This window comes from Salvelinus sp. IW2-2015, linkage group LG36 (genome assembly GCF_002910315.2).
Source record: "Salvelinus sp. IW2-2015 linkage group LG36, ASM291031v2, whole genome shotgun sequence".
Taxonomy (NCBI): domain Eukaryota; kingdom Metazoa; phylum Chordata; class Actinopteri; order Salmoniformes; family Salmonidae; genus Salvelinus; species Salvelinus sp. IW2-2015.
The window spans coordinates 11,585,642-11,602,453 of NC_036875.1; the positions used below are offsets into that span (position 1 = coordinate 11,585,642).

General features: G+C 42.4%; 1 pseudogene; it reads left to right on the forward strand.

Moving 5' to 3' along the window:
* LOC111959963 (myosin-IIIb-like) overlaps window positions 1–16,386 on the forward strand; it is an 87,662-nt pseudogene extending 71,276 nt beyond the window's left edge.
* Window positions 16,387–16,812: the final 426 nt, after the last annotated feature.

Sequence of the window (16,812 nt, forward strand, 5' to 3'; positions counted from 1 at the left end):
CCGACCATCACCCCTGATGATGTTACACGTGGTCTGCCACTGTGAGGACGATCAGCTGTCCGTCCTGCTCTCCCTCTAGCTGTCTTAGGCATCTCACAGTACGGACATTGCAATTTATTGCCCTGGCACATCTGCAGTCCTCATGCCTCCTTGCAGCATACCTAAGGCACGTTCACGCAGATGAGCAGGGTGGGCTTTCTTTTGGTGTTTTCAGAGTCAGTAGAAAGGCCTCTTTAGTGTCCTAAGTTTCATAACTGTGACCTTAATTGCCTACCATCTGTAAGCTGTTAGTGTCTTAACGACCGTTCCACAGTTGCATGTTCATTAATTGTTTATGGTTCATTGAACAAGCATGGGAAACAGTGTTTAAACCCTTTACGATGAGATCTGTAAAGTTATTTGATTTTACGAATTATCTTGAAAGACAGGGTCCTGAAAAAGGGACGTTTCTTTTTCTGCTGAGTTTATATGTCATTCTCTTTCTGACCAAAATGTGTGACTGTCAGACCCTAAACACAATGTCATTGTTATTACCGTTGAATAAATTACTATAGTGCTGTTTCAAATCATATATTGTGGGCTGTCTGACCACAGCTGTGTGTGATGTGACAACACATTCCTTTGCATGAAGTGAAGCCTTTTGGCAAGAGCAGGACGTTCCTGTTCTAAAGTTAGACTTGATCTGACTTTTAATTAATCCATGGCAAATGGATTTCTATACTCAGAGATGTAAAACTGTATGAGTCATACTGTAGAATATGAACGATTGTTTGTCCGTTGGAACAAGAAAAGTGTCTTTCCGGCCATAGTTGTTTAGGTGAATCATTCTCAGCTATTAGCCCTTGAGAGCTGACCTAAAGTGTTGTAATTATCATGAAAGGAATGACCTCATCTGGTCCATTGAAGTACGGGTCATGAAATCCAGGATGATTTTTTTTGTTGTCTCAATTCAGCTTTTGCTTCAAGAAAAACAAGGTTTTCCTGGAGGTGCACTGCAGCCTGGTTAATGCTGCCTCCTGTTTCTGGAGCCGTATTTTTCTAAGGTGTGTGTGGCACATCTGTGCAGCTATTGTTTATTCATGGCGTACACCCTTTGAAATGTGTTAAGATACTTCCCACTCATTATAAAAATCCTGCCACCCATGGATTAGGACTTTGATGTCACCAATCCTGCTTCAAAGGCTTATTTCGCTGCTATTAATCACAGTTTAGCCTCTGAAGATATAGCCAGAGAAAACATTTGGACATCTTGTGCAGAAACTTTGAAATGTTTCAGACTGTCTTGCATATGCTCGGTTCATATCCTCTCGTCCGTGTGCAGGAGGGACTGTAGCACCACTGTGCAGACAGCTGTACTGCTGATTCCATCAAATCCAGCTCAGACTGGTCCTGAACTGCCCTTTCTGTCTACCTGAAGGATTACCCAACACACTGGTCCACAATGGAACTGGCCTACTCTCAGAGTCATGCTTGTTGAAAGCAGGAGTTAACTTGATTTTCCTCTCTATGGCAACTGTAATTACCCTGGGTACAGTAGTTGACTTTTTCTATTGAAAGGATTGCTCTGTATAATAGACAGTATACTKTAAATACAGGTAACTGCCAAAATAAAGGAAACACCAACATAAAGTGTCTTYATAGGGCGTTGGGCTACCACGAGCCAGAACAGCTTCAATGCATAGATTCTACAAGTGTCTGGAACTCTATTGCAGGGATACAACAGCATTCTTCCACGAGAAATTCCATCATTTTGTGTTTTGTTGATGGTGGTGGAAAACTCTGTCTCAAGCACCGCTCCAGAATCTCCCGTAAGTGTTCAATTGGGTTGACTGGTTACTGAGACGGACATGGCATTTGGTTTACATTATGTTCATGCTCATCAAACCATTCAGTGACCACTCGTGSCCTGTGKATGGGGGCATTGTCATCCTATAGGGGGCATAGCCATGCTAGCCCAAAAATGGCCTGCCCAGCAGTTTTATACATGACCCTAAGCATGATGGGATGTTAKTTGCTTAATTAACTCAGGAACCACACCTGTGAGGAAGCACCTGCTTTCAATATACTTTATGTCCCTCWTTTACTCAAGTTTCCGTTACCTGTATGTGGTATTGTATTGACGTGTTGCTTTGCTGTGTTGGTTTGAACAGGTAATCTGGCCGCTTCCAGGGCGAGAGTCACTGCTGCCTCAAGGTCACTGTCAMCCCAGCTCAGCTCAGGACACCACAAGGTGGGCTCTTTCTCCCTTAACCCTTTATACAACTCAAAAACATCATKGTGGTGGCTATTATTTCATCCAAGTTGAGACCATATCACTCCTTATATAAGATTACAGGCATTACATCAAAAACMAACAGTAGAAATCAAACACAACATAGCATTCGCTTGTGACTTCCATTAAAGCAGATAAATTTGAATCATTTGAACATTGAGAACCATTTGAGTCCATTTGCACCATGCTCTACCTTTAACTGCGATCCCTCTGGCACTACAAGGATGAATTGTCAAAGGGGGCATATCTCAGTGGTCCCTTCTGTCAACAGCTGGTGAGGAAGGAKGCTTTAAATGCTGACTGCTGATACAGCTTGCTCTTACAATTCCTGTTGTAAAGAACAACATGTTGAATTGTAGACGTTTGATGGATGTAGAAGGCCTCTAGACAGCGTGAGGCCACAGTTAGGCCATAAACAATTACTTCCTGCTACAGCCCTCTGAAAAGGCTATCTGGGGTTATACCTCACCTATAAACTAGTGTAGTAAACCTGACTTTTGCACGTTCCCCCTCACTGTTGCTCTTAGTGTACCATAAAAGTAATTGTCAGCGATTTATACAAATAATACTCTGCTGCTCTATTCATCTCTCACTGTCTGAACTGACGTCCTTTAAGGAGAACCATTCAGTAAATCATAATGTCCAGTTAAGATTTTGTCCATTGTCAAATATTGTATATTAAGAAAATACTTCTCACGTTAGGATTTTTGTTGTACCCCTTAAAGGGGATGTCAGATTATTTACTTCTGTACAGCACTTTGAGATATCAGCTGATGTAAGAAGGGCTATATAAATACATGTGATTTGATTTGTCTATACTCTTGTATTTTCCTTTCTTTCCATGTTTCTCAACAACACCTTCCTGTATTCAGTCTCCCAAATACCTATTGAAGGTAAGAACAGCCTATGGTTTACTGTGCATTCGGAAAGTATTCAGAMCCCTTGAATTTTACCACATTTTGTTACGTTACAGCTTAATTCTAAAATTGATTMAATTGTTTTCCCCCTCATCTCATCAATCTACACACAATACCTAATAATGACAAAGCAAAAACTGTTCAGACCCTTTACTTAGTACTTTGTTGAAGCACCTTTAGCAGCGATTACAGTCTTGCATCTCCTTGGGTATGACTCTACAAGCTTGGCATACCTGTATTTAGGGAATTTCTCCCATTCTTCTCTGCAGATCCTCTCATGCTCTGTCAGGTTGGATGGGGAGCGTCGCTTCACAGCTATTTCCAGGTCTCTCCAGAGCTATTCAATCTGGTTCAAATATGGGCTCTGGCTGGGGCACACAAGAGACTTGTACCAAAGCCACTCCTGCGTTGTCTTGGCTGTGTGCTTAGGGTCGTTGTCCTGTTGGAATGTGGACCTTCACCCCAGTCTTAAGTCCTGAGCCCTCTGGAGCAGGTTTTAATCAAGAATCTCTCTGTACTTTGCTTCATTCATCTTTCCCTCAATCCTGACTAGTTTCTCAGTCCCTGCTGCTGAAAAACATCCCCACAGCATGATGCTGCCACCCCATGCTTCACCGTAGGGATGGTGCCAGGTTTCCTCCAGATGTGACGCTTGGCATTCAGGCCAAGGAGTTCAATCTTGGTTTCATCAGACCAGAGAATCTTGTTTCTCATGGTCTGAGAGTCCTTTAGGTGCCTTTTGGCAAACTCTAAGTGGGCTGYCATGTGTCTTTTACTGAGGAGTGGCGTCCGTCTGGCCACTACCATAAAGGCCTGATTGGTGGAGTGCTGCAGAGATGGTTGTCCTTCTGTAAGGTTCTCCCATTTCCACAGAGGAACTCTGGACTTCTTTCAGAGTGACCATCGGGTTCTTGGTCACCTCCCTGACCAAAGCCCTTCTCTTCTGGTTGCTCAGTTTGACCGGGCGGCCAGCTCCATGAAGAATCTTCGTGGTTCCAAACTTCTTCCTTTTAAGAATGATTGAGGCCACTGTGTTATTGGGGACCTTCAATGCTGCAGACATTTKTTAGTACCCTTCCCCTGGTCTGTGCCTCAACACAATCCTGTCTCTGAGCTCTACCGACAATTCCTTCGACCTCATGGTTTGGTTTTTGCTCTGACATGCACTGTCAACTGTGGGACCTTATATAGACAGGTGTGTGCCTTTCCAAATCATGTCYAATCAATTGAATTTACCACAGGTAGACTCCAATAAATTTGYAGAAACATCTCAAGGATGATCAATGGAAACAGGATGCACCTGAGCTCAATTTCGAGTCTCATAGTGAAGGGTCTGAATAGTTATGTAAATAAGGTACTTTTGTTTTTTTATACATTTGCACACAAAAAATACAACCTGTTTTCGCTTTGTCATTATCATCAATGTTTTAAAAAAAATCAATTTTAGAATAAGGCTGTAACGTAATAAAATGTAGAACAAGTCAAGGGGTCTGAATACTTTCCAAATTCACTGTATCTTCTACYTCATCTTTCTTGAGTCTAATGATAGACTAAAGGTAACATGTGGCGGGTTCACTTACGCTGTGGTTTGACATTGTGACATTTTAATGCAGTCTTTGGAAAAGCATCAAACCASCTTATGAGCTACACCAGTGGTTCCCAACCAGGGGTACTCGGACCCCTGGGGGTACTTGAGAAGACTCATGAGACCATTGGCCTACTGGTAAAATACACATGAGGGGGCGGGGTACTTCAGGGGTACTCATGTTAGAGCAAAATTGACTTGGTGGTACAGTAACAGAGAAAGGAACCACTCAGCTACACTGTACCTGCTCTGTGAGAAGAAAGTACATRGTAAAAGTTAGTCAAACTCTGAAATATGACTGATGTAAAATGCATGTTCGCTTTAGCTCAATCAAAGTCGGTGGAAAGTTTAAAACAGTTAACCGATGAGAAGCTCATAAAAGTTATMATTGCAAACAAATGATTGAACTAGTGCAGACGTGTGGACGGCCCTTGTTAAAATACATGGACAGAAGTAGTTGAACAGAAAGGGGATAATTGCTGGTACTTCTATCTGAACAGCATTCAACATAGTAAACTGTCAGAACATCCAATTACTCCATGAAGTTATTCAGAAAATGTTTGACATACCTTTCCCCCTGTGCTAAGATTAAATAAAGTATTAAGATATGCACTTTGCTGTGTAGACTTACTATGAAATATAGATTGAGTCATACATTTTGATGAAGCCATGATGTGCGAGGACCATTAAAATGCTTATATTGCGTCCTCGTTAACCCGTTGTTAGAAGGACTATCTGGTTTGGGATGGCAAGCCTCATTATACAGAGCAGCGTTAGCTGCAATTCTCCCATGGCCCTACACTGTTGGCTTTAAGTGTTTATGGTGCTGCTGCCCTACAGAGACAACACCGAACAAGCAACAATGTACTGTTTTCCATCCCATTATGAGGAAGGAATTATGGTGACAGCTTGTGTTTAGGTGGACACCATGGAGATGATGCGGCACCCTGAGGAAACCACCAACATGAGGAGACAGACAGTGGCCTCCTACTYCYGGGTATACATCTCCCTCACCATCATCATCATCACTATACCCAATCATTCCATTTCAGCAATGTTTTTCATTTAACTCTAATACAGTACAGAAATAGAAAAGGGTTTTCATTTTTGGGTCGATTTATATCCACCCGTGAATAAGAATGTCAGTAAGAAGATTGTTTTGCTGACACAATGACAAAACAGCATCAGCGCGATATCTGGGAATTCCACAATGACCCTAGGAAATAATGCATAATGCAAATAATAATCCCTGTTTTCTTGTTTGCTCCGCCCCCGTCGCCTTGCTTTGTCTCCTCGCTGCGTTGGCAGTACTCCCTGATGGATCTGTTGTCTAAGATAGTGGTGGGTCGGCCCCACTTTGTGCGCTGCATAAAGCCCAACGATGACAGACAGGCGCTGGGTTCCTGTAAGGGGAGGGTGATGGTGCAGCTGCGTTACACTGGGGTCCTGGAGACAGTGAACATCCACCACCAGGGCTACTCCCACCGCATCCTGTTTGAAGAGTTTGTTAACAGGTAACAACCGCGCTGTACTGGGCGCCGGGGCGCTAGCTGTGCACTCACGCTGAGTGCTGACACAACCCCAGAGTTAGAGCAGAACAAGTGCACGGCGTGTGCTACATCACACAAAACACGGCTTCCTTAATTGGAAAGGAGTCRAAACTTGAGCAGAGCAAGCGGCTCACTAATTGGCAGTCATTAGTGATAGCATAAGACTACATCTCTTAACTGGGTGGGTTCACTTCACGGAACTGGGAAATAAGGGCAGAATTCAAACAGAGAGGAACTCAGGCTGAGGATAGACATTTTAATTGATTTCTTTACTATTCATGAAGGGTTTGTTTTTGTGCTCCATGTCCTGGATAGTGTCTATATCTGATATAGGAGCCCATTATTCCCTGGGTGGTTATCATGAATGATGAAATTGGGTTACGGACTTTTTTCTATTAGATACAGGATATTAGATAAGGTTTTTATTTGTTTTCCCAATGTCTGGCAACATCTGCCAATGTGAGAGGATTTTTTCCATTGAAACGGCCTAATAAAATATTAAGCTTAGATTTGATTTTATCCACACCAAAAAATCCAAAAGCAGGTATTTAAACCTTCTTGAATCCTGTCAAGAATAAAAGACCTGCTCAGACTCAGTCCTTGGGGAAATGTAGGAAACCTAGGTTTGATCAATTATCCTTTGAAAAATATTCCAGGCACCTCCAATGGGGAGCTTTAATACGATATCAAATGTAATTAGCTTGGGCTTGTGGCCTGTGTAAAAAGCAGTGAGACGGCTGGTTAGTTCCGCTGCTCCAGGGGAGCTTTTAAAAGATTGTGTGTTTAATTTAGCCTGATTTCTTGCAGAAAACCCTCAATGACCATATGCTGTTCTTCTGCCTGTCCCAATTCTAGGACGGTGTTGGTGAGGCTATTTTCACAGTGTTAAAGGTGACAGTTCATCACCTGACAATGGGCTGTTAACCCTCAAATAGAGTGTGCGTGTGCGTGTGCGTGTGCGTGTGTGTGTGTGTGTGTGCGTGTGTGTGTGTGTGTGAGCGCGTGCGTGCGTGCGTGCGTGCATGCATGATTTAAAGGGGGGCTAGATTCTCAAATGTTCAAACGCTGCTGTCCTATTGTGTTACTGGATGGAATGAACCCATCTATTGTTTGGAATATAGGAGACCGTATCTTAGCATGTCCCTGACTTTCTGTCCTCCGTCGGGACTGCAACCTCGCGATTGAGTCCACCCCATCCCATCCAAGCCAGGCAGAAATAATACTGACAGACTCAGTAGTTAAACTGCACCTTAAATGGAAAACTGATTTAAATGTGTGCTCTCATATCAAAGGCTCGTCTGATGTTACCAAGGAGTGTGCTTTGTATTTGCCATCAAAGAAATAACAGGTATCAACAGGAATTAGAATGAAAGGCTGTGGAATGGGGGTGTTCAAATATGTTTTTCTTCCAACTCGATTGTTTCTTTGACCAACACCAGAACACAAGGAATGAACCAGCAGTTTGGGAGCCTTGATGTCCCTGAACAAACAGTTATATCAGCTCTGTCCTATGCAGGTGTTTTGTAAACTGTGACAGGCAGGACAGTCAAGGCCTTAGACAATGAAGTAGAGGCATTCCATGGAGTTGATTTACACAGATTGGCCCTGATGGGCATTATCTGTGTAGTGATTGAAATAAGAGAGCGTAGTCCATTCAAAAAGAGCTCAGACAGTAGGCCTCTGTTAGCGGYTCATGGCTCAGTGAGTCTCGTTTTCTTTGTGCACTGTGGGTGGACCCATGCCTCAGATCCATGCATGGTAATTCATTTCATTTAGATTTAAATAAAAATTAAATAAACTTGTATGAAGGAAGAGTCTCTGAACGGTCTGAAAACATAAATTCACAGCAAAACATATGATTACGATATACACTATATAAACAAAAGTATGTGGACAGCCCTTCAAATTAGTGGATACTGCTATTTCAGCCACACCCATTGCTGACAGGTGTATAATATCTAGCACACAGCCATGTAATCTCCATAGACAAACGTTGGCAGTAGAATGGCCTTACTGAAGAGCTCAGTGACTTTGAACGTGGCACTGTCATAGGATGCCACCTTTCCAAAAAGTCAGTTTGTCAAATTTCTTCCCTGCTCGAGTTGCCCCGGTCAACTGTAAGTGCTGTTATTGTGAAGTGGAAACGTCTAGAAGCAACCAGGCTCAGCCACACAATCTCACAGAACAGGACCGGCGAGTGCTGAAGCACATAGTGCATAAAAATTGTCCGTCYTCGGTTGCAACACTCACTACCGAGTTGAAACTGMCTCTGGAAGCAAAGTCAGCACAAGAATTGTTCGTCTGGAGCTTCATGAAATGGGTTTCCATGGCCGAGCAGCCACACTCAAGCCTAAAATCTCCATGCGCAATGCCAAACGCCGGCTGGAGTGGTGTAAAGCTCGCCACCATTGGACTCTGGGCAGTGGAAAAGTGTTCTCTGGAGTGATGAATCACGCTTCACCATCTGGGTTTGGCGTATTCCAGGAGAACGCTACCTGCCCGAATGCATAGTTCCAACTGTAAAGTTTGGTGGATGTGGAATAATGGTTGGGGCTGTTTTTAATGGTTCGTGCTAAGCCCCTTAGTTCCAGTGAAGGGAAATCTTAACGCTACAGCATACAATGACATTCTAGACGATTCTGTGCTTCCAACTTTCTGGCATCAGTTTGGGGAAGACCCTTTCCTGTTTTAGCCTGATGGTGCCCCATGCAGAAAGCAAGGTCCGTACAGAAATGSTTTGTCGAGATCGGTGTGGATTAACTTCACTGGCCTGCACAGAGCCCTGACCTCAACCCCATCGAACACCTTTKGGATGAATTGGAACSCAAACTGCGAGCCAGGCCTAATCGCCCAACACCAGTGCCTGACTTCACTAATGCTCTTATGGCTGAATGGAAGTCCCCTCAGCAATGTTCCAACATCTAGTGGAAAGCCTTCCCAGAAGAGTGTTATGGCAGCAAAGGGGGGACCAACTCCATATTAATGCCCATGATTTTGGAATGAAATGTTTGACGAGCAGGTCATACTTTTGGTCATGGAGTGTATGATAAAGGTCAGACAGTAAAAGGTCAGATATCTTTCCCTCGCCCCTTTTTCATAGGTATTACTACCTTGCTTTCTGGGCTCACCAGGTTCCTGACACCAGCAAAGAGAATGCCGTTGCCATRCTGGAGCGGGCCAAACTAGAGAACTGGGTCTTAGGGAAGACGAAGGTAAAGTGATGATGACTGTCCAGATACATTATAGTAATGTTTGTTTCCAAACCTATGGCTGGCATCTCAACTCTGTCCATGGATTGAGGTGCTTCAATGTTAAGCTCCCTGGGTGTACTGTGTGTCAGTTGTTCCTGAAGTACTACCATGTGGAGCAGCTGAACCTGCTGCTGAGAGAGGTGATAGCACGGGTGGTGGTGATGCAGTCCTACATGAAGGGCTGGCTGGGGGGCGAGGCGCTACCGCAGAGAGGAGGAGAAGAGAAACCACGAAGCCATCATCCAGTCAGGGATACCTCTACCTGGCATAATCTGGACTAGTTTTCATTAAAGAGATTAGTTTGATAACCACAGTGTGAACTATAGGGGCCAAAAGAGCAACGCTTCAGAGAGTAGACAATAAGAGCTCTGAGAGTTCAAAGGGATCTAGCTCATTGCCACCTGGTTGTGGTGTGTTTTGAAGTGGGATCTCGTGTTGTAGSTGCTGTCTATGTTGTTTCACTGAGGTTGATCAGTAGCTTTTTTCTCTCTGTAGCYTGGAGGGGCCACACTGCCCGACAGAATCTCAAGMAAACCAGGAAGGAGTGGGAAGCTGCAGCTGTTTGCATAAAATCAGGTAAAGCACTGGAGATATTGTTGTATTGTTCTCAGAAGTTCTCAACACACTCGGTAGGGCACTTCTGGAATTTATGTCCAGTTTATGTGCTTGGGGGGGKTTTCTTTCAATATTTTTAAGAGAAATTAATAAAAGCCAGAAAATCATAAGGTTTGATAAAATACCTTATTGATCTCAATAAGCATTCCATGAAACAGTAATCATTCATTAATAATGTATAAAGAAAGGTTTTTGAAAGTTTGGGCAGCATTTGGTCTCCATGTTTCAGAAGAACAGTGCACATTGAGATCATTTTTTCCTTTCATCTATTTCCCAGTAAAGGCAAGAGAGAGGCTTATCCCTTCTGTTTCCTCACAACTTCCTCTCTCAAATTCCCAGTCTATTACACTGCTCTCACATACCAGAAACAAGATGCCTTTTTGTACTGTCAACCTTTTCATCTGAAATGTAAATTAATTCTTACTCAGTGTGCCTTGACGAAGATCAAAGTGAGCACATTAACCTTTTCGGGCCTCCCCCACTCCTTTGAGCCTCTCGCTGGAGGACAAGGGAGGGTGCCAAGAGGGGGAGGGTTGAGGAGGGAAGAGGAGGGCTGGGGGAGGAGACTTGGCGTTGTTTTATGTGGCTCCTAAGGGCTGCCCTCATCTGGCACACGGAGCATCTCAGTCGCCTGCTCACCTTGTGTAATTGTCCTCCATTAAAACWCTTGTATATAACATTGTGGAATGGGTAAACAGGTTTTTTGGTGTGAGAAAAGCTACACTGTCGGCTCTCGCTCGCTATCTCTTTGTAGAAGTGCACATTGATGTGTTTGTGTGTGGGCAGGAGGGCTGTGGAAAGGGCCCGACCTTACATAAGTGGGGCCTCAGCCCCCCGACGGAACACTCCAACACGCTCACATTGTGTGTTTGACTGCAGTTTATAGCCTTTGAGGTGGGCCTGCATTTGCATTATTTAAATAAACAGATGCCTTTCAAATGTATGAGCCTGGTGGCTCCTCAGATCTCGACAGGGCCTGGGGAGGGGGCTGCTAACCATCGATCAGATTAGACCATGGAAAATAGAGCTGCTTAACAATGTACTGCAACATGCTTTTCCACTGTGTCAAATTTTACAACTAAAACACTAAGCCCTTCGACTGAATAATGTGAATTGCCCTAATTTGATACATCCAAAAGAGCTGAGGTTGCCCTTTTTAATCACATATTGTTTTGAAAATGAAACCCTCCTTTTAGTACTGGATAACATCTTTGTTTACAGAAATTGTCAAAGACTCCAGTCACCCGAGTCATAGACTGTTCTCTCTGCTACCACACGGCAAGTGGTACCGGAGCRCCAAGTCTAGGACCAAAAGGCTCCTTAACAGCTTCTACCCCCAAGCCATAAGACTGTTGAACAATTAATCAAATGGCCACCCGGACTATTTACATTGACCCCTCCCCCCCTTGTTTTTACACTGCTGCTACTCGCTGTTTATTATCCATGCATAGTCGATCTTCACCCAGGGGCAAGAGGCTACACCACCGAGGACATGCATTTTTGGGTCAGTTTCAGTTATCTCTGTCTCTGTTTGTGTTTATGTATCCGTCAGGCCCGAATGATTAGGATGCTCCAAAGTTCAGCCATACAGACAGCAGGGTCCTCCACAATGCCCCTAATAGGGGATGATATTCTGTCTTTGAAGGTCATTCGATCTGAGCCTGGTGTGCACCCCTGTCAAGCTCTTTCTCAAGTTCTTACAAAAGGACCTCCGGTAGAGACCACAGTCATGGGGCAAAGGGGTTTGCATACCAGTCACTCAACYGGAGTTCTACTAGGCRGATTTATTTCCTCCCCTCTTTAATGTATTGTTGTTTCAACCACCAGGAAGCTCCTCCTCTTGCACCACATCTCCTTTTTATAAGTCTAATAAATATCTTTCCACCAAGATAGCGCACTTGTCTGACCGCTAACGGGGCTGGGCTCTGAACTGGTCTCCAGATGTAAGAGCTGAACGCCGTTTGTGTTTACTCAGCATATGGCAGACTAGTCATTAAGGAAGTATGTGCAAAGCAGGAGAGCAGCAACTGAACTGCAGTATACATGGTGTCTGGCCAGTGCTGCTCRCAAATCCAACCTAGCTGACTCTCACACTCTCCTTTAACACTTGTTCTTTCATTCAAGTCCCCTATTTGCTCTCTCTTGTCTTAGTATTTAGAATAGTATTGGTTTATTCCACAATCTTTAAATGTTAAAGGTTCAATGCAGCTGTTTTTATCTCAATATTAAAATAATTTCTGGGTAACAGTTAATTACCTTACTGTGATTGTTTTCAATTTAAATTGTAAAAAAAGGAACAAAAATAGCAATTTCTCAAGCAATAATTTTGCTAGGACTGTCTGGGAGTGGTCTGAGTGGGGAGGGGAAACTGAAAACTAGCTGTTATTGGCAGAGAGGTATGGAACTATCTTTGTTACTGGTCTATTAACGGATTTACTGCCTGGTGATGTCACCAGACAGTCCCAAACCCCATCCCACCAAAACAGGCTGAAATTTCAGGCAGTCTTTTCAAACGGCTCTTACACAATTTTTTAMAWTTTTTWTTTWATTTAAMCTTTATTTAACTAGGCAAGTCAGTTAACAAATTCTTATTTACAATGACGGCCTACCCTACTATAAGGGCATTATCATAATTTTCACAATTTCACAGGATCATTCCAACCTCATCGTGTAGAAATATATATAAAATACAGAAAAAGGATATTTTTGACTGCATTGGACCTTTAAGGGTCTGAACTGACAGGTTTAAAATGCAATTTTTAGAATGTAAATACATAGAAAATCCTTCCCTGGGCACAAACTGGTTGAATCAATGTTGTTTCTACGTGATGTGTCAACATATTGTGATATGGAATCTATGTGGTGTTACAAGTTTTGTTTTTTCAATTTCTGTTTTTAGGTTGGACTTTAGCACGTATAGCTCGTTAGCACATAGGGCGCACCGTTTGGTGTCACCTCGTTAGTCAGTATGTGTTACACCAGTGCTGGCTTGTCATCTCGTTAGTGGGAAGGTGTTTCCCCTATGCTCCAGTTGTCTTGATAGATGCGGAGGGTTAACACCTTAAGTTGGCTCTCCCTATTTAGATTTCTAGACAAACAATCCTTTATCCGACTTCCCCGATTTTCGTTTTGCTCCACCCTTTTGGTTTGCTTCCTGTCTTAAAAGCTTGGTGTGGGTTTTTCTTTTGTTTGCCTCTTAGTGGGAAAATTTAGCGGGCTTTCATGGTGGGTGTTTTTTAGGTCCCAGTTCTTGTTGTCAAGCAACTTTCAGTGGACACCCCACATGAGTGTCTTTTAGAACCCCTCCTAAAACCCCACCTGTTTCCTTTTGGTTGTTGTCACTGACTCTTTGTTAGTTCCCCYTTCTGTTTGAGYGACATTTTTCCTTTTCTTGCTGGGGAACGTAACAGTGGAAAATACATTGGACTTTTGGAATACAGTAAATCGCCTATTAACTTGTCGACAAGTTAACACATATGTTGGATTCACGTCTCCAACTAAACCAAAAAGAAAAGTTAAAGAATAGGATTGAGCCAGTGGCTCAAATGAAACTATCCAACCATTAGATACATCTCTTTATATGTTGATATTTGGTTGCATTATCAACCAAACACAATTCAATATTGCTTTTTTAACACAGTAAATAGCCTAAAGTTAAGACTATCTTACAAACTAATGTAACAGTATTTATTCAACCTTCAAATGAGTAACACATAGATGGCCACGTTTTGAGGTTACTATAACTACAGTATAAATGTCATACATAATCATAGAAAGAGTGCATGCTCAACATAGCATGCAAAGGTTGCAGGACTTTGGAAATCCTCACAATAATCTGTGCAGAATCTCATACAGCATTGATCACTTGCACCTTTTAATGTAATATTAAGAGGAAACGGGGCTACCTAGTCAGTTGTATAACTGAATGCATTCAACTGAAATGTGTCTTCCACATTTAACCCAACCCCTCTGAATCAGAGAGGTGCAGGGGGCTGCCTTAATTACATCCATGGAACAGTGCCTTGCTCAGGGGCAGAACAACAGATTTTTACCTTGTCAGCTCAGGGATTCGTTCCAGCAACCTCTGTTACTAACCACTAGGCTACCCGCTCTAACCACTAGGCTACCAGCAAGCAGGCAGTTACCTGCAATCCAGGTCATTTGATTGTGCTATTAGATGAAGCACAGTGATAAGACATTAAGTTGTTGTATAAATACAAAATATCTGACATTGTATTCTAACTTTGTTGTGCTTTTAAATGGTTGAAAGCGCAGTGATAACACATTTAGATGACAAATAAACCAAAAATCTGACATTGTTTTTCCATCGGAATTTAGTTGTCCTTTTAGATGGTTGAAAGGATAGTTGTAACACATTGGGAATTCAACAAACTTCTGTCTTTCCTTTTTGAGTGGGTGAATAAATGTTGAAATCTCATTGATCAACGTCTCAACCAAATATTACCCAAATGTCCACGTTGAAATGACGTGGTGAACCCAGTGGGTTGGGTTTGGCACTATATTGCCAACTGATGCACAGATCCTCCATTTTGATGGAGGAGATKAAATCTTTATTCATTTCAACTTTTGTTGACTTTGTCGGTCAAGGCAATGCATCTCTCCAGACTCTTACTAGATTTTTACATCTGAAAATGTTATGCTTGTTGTATACCCGGGCTGAGTTTTTCTTCTGGGAATTTTTCTCCATGTTTACAATCATATTCCCTGGTGAGAAAACTTCAAAACTCAACTTAACAATTCTGTTTAATCAGTGTTGGAATCGCTCCATATAGATTTATTTTGACTTGATCTGGCACATTCTCTCCTTTCAAGATCTGCGTGTTCTTACCTAGACACTGTTACTTTCCCCTTTTATATCCCTCAGTGCACACAGTCTATGTTTGTGTCCATCTCCTAAGGTTTCTATTGCATCATACTTCCAAATGTGAATAATATTCTCCGCCTTTGTTCTATTGCTCCTGTGTAGTGTGTCTTTGAATTTKGATTACATCTACTGTACCACATTAAATCTATTGTGATAGGTGGTTTAGGGTCAGTCCTCTCAACTCTCTTTTTCACCTTTTGTAGATATGATGGCAGACASATTTTCAGTGATGATAGAGAGAAGGTAAGTTTATATCAGAGGAATTAATATTTTCAGCATGCGGCTCTAGCTTCAGCTATGCATTCATAATACTGTACTTCTACAAAGCCCCTTGAACATAGATTATTCGTGAGAGTTTTTTTTGAGTCCTTGAGACAAAAGACTTCTCTTGCTCCAAACTCCATCTCAGAGGAGAGACAGGGTGGTACGGGAATGGGAGAATCAAAAGGCTGGAAATTCACTGCTGAGAATAAATGCTCGCTGTTCCCTGAGGTGATTTGTCTTTGCGCTTCTCTTTCTACAGATGTAAGAGCCCTTTTTTAGTAAAGACCTGAGGTTCTTTGGTAGCACTTTGATATCCTGCTCGAATTCAATATGTGAAATAGAAGAGCCACTCCGTGACTTGGAGCACATCATAGTCTTTGAAGTCTGATCCAATTTTTGCTGCTCACCATTTGATGTTGAAAGGATGAAATGAGGAAAACGTAGAGTTTTTGCCAGTAACTCTGCTGAGCATATGTAAGATTAAAAAAGCGAAATCCTTTGGAGGATGTACTTAGAAATGTTAAGCAGATTAATACTTTCCTATAGCTCTTTTATTTAAAGATAAAATTAAATATGAGAGGATGTCTGTGTGTGCTGTTATTTTCACCCTCACAATTAAGTCAGTGTGCTGCTATTTGYAGGAAGGTAGGGGTAATAGAGGGGCCAATGCGATTGCATTAGCATGTGATTAACATTGCAAAASACATTCATGGGTTCTAGTAAATGCGTCTGCCAAAACAGTAAATTCAAAATAAATGAATTTGAATACAGTGACTGAGTAAGAAACAAWAATAAGACATGACAATAAGACATGACTATGAACCAATAATAAATAGGCAGCCTGCTTTTACTTGTCTGTCTGTCAGTCTATGTATTTTCTGTTTCCATTGACAGTATTCTTCAGGCTGTGTTCATGCCTCTTCTTTAAAGGTTGCCTCCGACAACCATGATAGACAAGTGAGAGACGACAGCAGAGACAAAGGGATAGAAGACACAGTAGTGAAGCCTTGCAGGGAGACAGGCAGTCTGCGAGACACACAGTGTAAACAAGGTAAGCCCAAGCACACAGCTGGCGGGTGCAGGTAATTACAAAAGGAGACAGGAGAAATCCTGCTTAAATGGATAAAGTGCCATTTTTAATACAGAACCCCTTTCAACCTTTCATCCCTACCAATCCTTCCTGSCATTTTTTTGTTGACAACAAAGGGATGGTGTATTATGAGTAATCATTTCTGTGGTATTTTAATAACCTAGGTCAGTTCATCATAAACGATGTCTCATCGCGAGGGTTTTAGAAGCACCGAGCACTTCAAAGCCTCATTCCCCCACACGCCGAGCCCTTCACTAAAGATCCCATCAATGTCTCTAATAGACCCACATAGTAATGGTGACAGGAAAAAACACAAACCCTGATTTGTTGAACATATGTTTGGTTTGCTTTTTGCCCAAGGCGCTGAATTCCATTAATTCATG